Source organism: Lissotriton vulgaris, unplaced genomic scaffold, assembly GCF_964263255.1.
Source record: "Lissotriton vulgaris unplaced genomic scaffold, aLisVul1.2 SCAFFOLD_1440, whole genome shotgun sequence".
Classification (NCBI taxonomy): Eukaryota; Metazoa; Chordata; class Amphibia; order Caudata; family Salamandridae; genus Lissotriton; species Lissotriton vulgaris.
The window spans coordinates 223,024-226,798 of NW_028244683.1; the positions used below are offsets into that span (position 1 = coordinate 223,024).

A 3,775-nucleotide genomic window follows, 5' to 3' on the forward strand; every position below is an offset into this window, starting at 1 on the left:
AGAAAAATGCAGTTTGTAATGCAATAATAATGCAGTTCTTAATGCAAGAATAATGCCGTTCGTGATGCAAGAATAATGCAGTTCGTAATGCAAGAATAATGTGGTTCGTAATGCAGGAATAATGAGTTAAGCAAATCTGCGCAATCAGCTCGGGCACCACTAAGCCCTAGCAACAGAGACAACAGTCGCAAACTTAAAGGGGCGGCCCGCTACTGCTGGGCAGGTACGGGCCGCTCGGGGACTCAGCGCGTCTCATGCGGTTCGTGATGCAAGAATAATGCAGTTCATAACGCAAGAATAATGCGGTTCGTAATGCAGGAATAATGTGATAAGCAAATCTGCGCAATCAGCTCGGGCACCACTAAGCCCCAACAACAGAGACAACGGTCGCAAACTTAAAGGGGTGGCCCGCTACTGCTGGGCAGGTACGGGCCGCTCCGGAACTCAGCGCGTCTCACGCAGTGCAGCGGGAGAGAGATCGGAGCACTCCGGTATTACTCCTGCACGCCTCCGCAGGCCACACACGCTTGCGGCTCCCGACCTGAGTCCAAGCCTTACCTGGGGAGGACCTTGCAGCTTCCTCAGCTTTCAGAAATCCTTAGCACATTGTGACTCGGGCTGGCGGCGGAGATCCTTACTCACAGCCTCAGTGTATTCATTTATTTAGTTTTCTAACACAAATGTTTTGTTGAAATCTCTGTATTTTCGAATAGTTATCTGAAGCTGCCACTGATAGAAAGCACACAGCACTCTAGACTCCCCCTCACCCCCTCCAAAAAGGACCAGGCTCAGACAGCACTAGGGTTCAGCTCGTCAAACCTCTAAATGGTAACATCTGACTAGGTTTTCAGTAGCTCAACAACCGATATTTAGGAGGTAAATAAATATAACCAATTATAGTGGAGACCATTTGAATGCCTGCTTGCCTGAATGGGTGTTATCATATGGAGGTCCAATAGGCCCAGCCCTAGATACCAGTGATATCACAGGCAGAGTACAGGAGATCACCCCAAGAGGATTAAAACTTCAAGCTGTAACACTTTCTGTTGGGGTACTTCAATCCAGCTCAGCTGAGAGGAAACCAAGGAAACCAGCACTCTTATCACAAAGTACATGTTGACCAGAAAGACCCCTTTTTTGTTTTTTAACATACGCACTGCTTGCTGCAATGTTTAAATAACACACCAGGGTGGCCTCTCAAGCAACAGGAGTAAACTTGGCTCTTTTAATTAAAAAGAAATAATAAAATAAGGAAGGAGTTCCAATCTGGATCTTAGCTCAACCCATGTCCCCTTAGCAGGAAGCTTCTGCTTTTAGTGTGAAGCGGACAATGCTACACACACATTGTTTTTGTGTTCCACCCAATTTGCCCCGTCTTCTGTTTAATCTTTAAACGAAGTTCTGAGCAATGGCCAGTATCTTGGAGAACTCCCCTTCTGTCTTGCGCAGAATATTGGGAATTGGTGTCTTGATGCGGGTGCCCATAGGGTTCCCATTGTCTTTGATTAGGACGACGTTGTTGGAATCAAATCTTGGGGTCATTCTGGGGCCTGGCATCTTATGGCCTACAATGAGCGCTTTTTTCTTCTGCCCCTTTATGGCCAGCAAGATCATGTCTCCTACTTTGTAGATTCCATTCTTGTTGTAAACATGGTTGCACTTTGGTGGTCGGTGGTAGGGGGTGTTGCCAAGGGAGCTATTGCCAATCACGCGAACACGGGTCATCTTCTGAACGGCACTGCAGGATGCGGTGATGCTGAATGTGCGTAGGCAGAGGGCACAGCTTACTGTGTGACTCAAGAGCGCACTTGCACTTCCCTGGAGTAGAGCCATGGCTGTCCCTCTTTCTTTTCCCCAATAAGGTAGTGCCATGGTTATCTCTGCTGTACAGACCAGTCACCCTGACATGCTGTCCTACTTCCGGAGAACAAAAGGTTCCTTCCGTCCTGCCCAGACAGCCTCAGTGAAGATGACGGCTCGAGCCACAAACAGCAATGCAGCAGCGTGGACGATGTTTCACGCTGCGGGGGCAATGCAGCCACGGGGCACCTCGTAAACAGTACCACAGACCACACGGCAGTCTCCTGTTATCAGAAGCACCACGCACCAAGTGTCACTGAGATACGGTCGGAAACTTTGATGTTCCTGAGTTTCCACAACAGGGGACCAGCTCTCCACGGGCCTTTGGAGACAAGTTACTTCAGGACATAGCACACAACAAAGTCCTTTTAAGCAGGGGGACACAGCACACAGCAAAGTCTCTTGTCCTCTCCTTAGTCAAATCAGCAAATTGCAGGTCAGCCCCAGAATAAACATTAAGGGCAGTCCTTCTCTTGAGTCTTAAAGCACTTTGCGGATCCTGCGGACTGCCTTATCTGTCGGCTGCTCGTCTGATTTTGGTTATATGGGTCTCCCGGAGCATTTGGCTTGGAGTTTCATGCTGCTGTTATCGTTTGGCAACCACCTCGTGGTCTGTCCGCAAAAGTCGCAGGAAGACAAGACTCAATTTATTATGAGAATATTTGACGCATCATTTAAGACCTCTGGTCTTTAAGCAGCCCGACAACGTAGATTCATTGCCTGGTTAGCCGAGATTCGCTCTTCCCAGGCTTACAAGATCACCTAGTGGATGGGTACACCAATACGAACCCACTCGCTGTAATCATTAAAAGCCTGTTTCTTGGCATTTTTCATTTATCTTTATTGTCAAGACTTATCCATCAATTGAATCATCCTGTTTTGATTTCCCACGTTGACAAGCGTATCTTGTTTGGCTTTCCATTCTTCGCCAGGCCCCATGGACTCATGATACGAATCTACCTTCACGCCCTGAAGAAGGTGATACCTCGGCATAGGGGGTAGTAACACCGAAACGCACGTCAGCCTGTTTGATTGAACTTCTTTTATTCCCTACACATGCATCTTATTGTTTGTTTTAGGTAAAACAAATTTTTGCTGATTTGATTAATTTCTCTAACTTATTTATACTAAGTCACGTTGTAACCTTTGATGCAAACTCTCTTCAGCTCTGGACTGTACACCAGCAACCCAACTGCCTTATAAAAGGAAAAAACTTGTTCTATGTTGCATCTGTATAGGGACCTTAAATCATAACCAGATATAACGTTTGATGAATGTTTAGTGTGTTTTCACGGTTTAAATGGGTCTATTTGAATGTGAGTTTGTATGAATGATTTGTATGAGAGGTAGTCCATGGGAATTTCCACCATTTTGGGCCAGTGACATTGTTGTATATATTTTATGATGTAAAGACATGATGCATGCACTGATTTGTTATCTTTAAATAATAGTAAAAAACAAAAATAAAATGTTCGTTTAAATAATTGATTTATACTTTTTTGTTTAAGCACATGGCATACCTGGAGTGGTATCTTTATTAAATGACTTAATTGCGTTTGTTGAAAGAGATACGTAGAGTAGACTGTTTCTTGATACTTCTCTTCAGTCTCTTCAGCTGTTCTTCTTTGGCAGAGATTCCTATTGATCACAAAGTAGTTTCAATCCTTTTTCAGGCTTGAGTTCAGGGGTTTCAGCTCTCACATTTATAGCCCTAAATGCATTTGAAGTCTTTGTGTTCTGTGGGCTCTGAGCCCGGTCCACACAAAACTTGGGTGTCTTCCTGCTAGTACACACCTTCTTCCTTTGATAGTGAGGGTCTGGGCCCCAGATGCTCTGCCGGAGGTGGAGCCATCCTTTTGTGGCAATAACACAGCACTCTTCACATCCAGGGAGCTACTCCTCCCCCCACATCAAA

At 45.6% G+C, this 3,775-nt stretch overlaps 1 pseudogene; it reads right to left on the reverse strand.

Moving 5' to 3' along the window:
- Positions 1–1,389: 1,389 nt before the first annotated feature.
- LOC147667167 (large ribosomal subunit protein uL14m pseudogene) lies at positions 1,390–1,833 on the reverse strand (annotated as a pseudogene).
- Between the last annotated feature and the right edge of the window lie 1,942 nt (positions 1,834–3,775).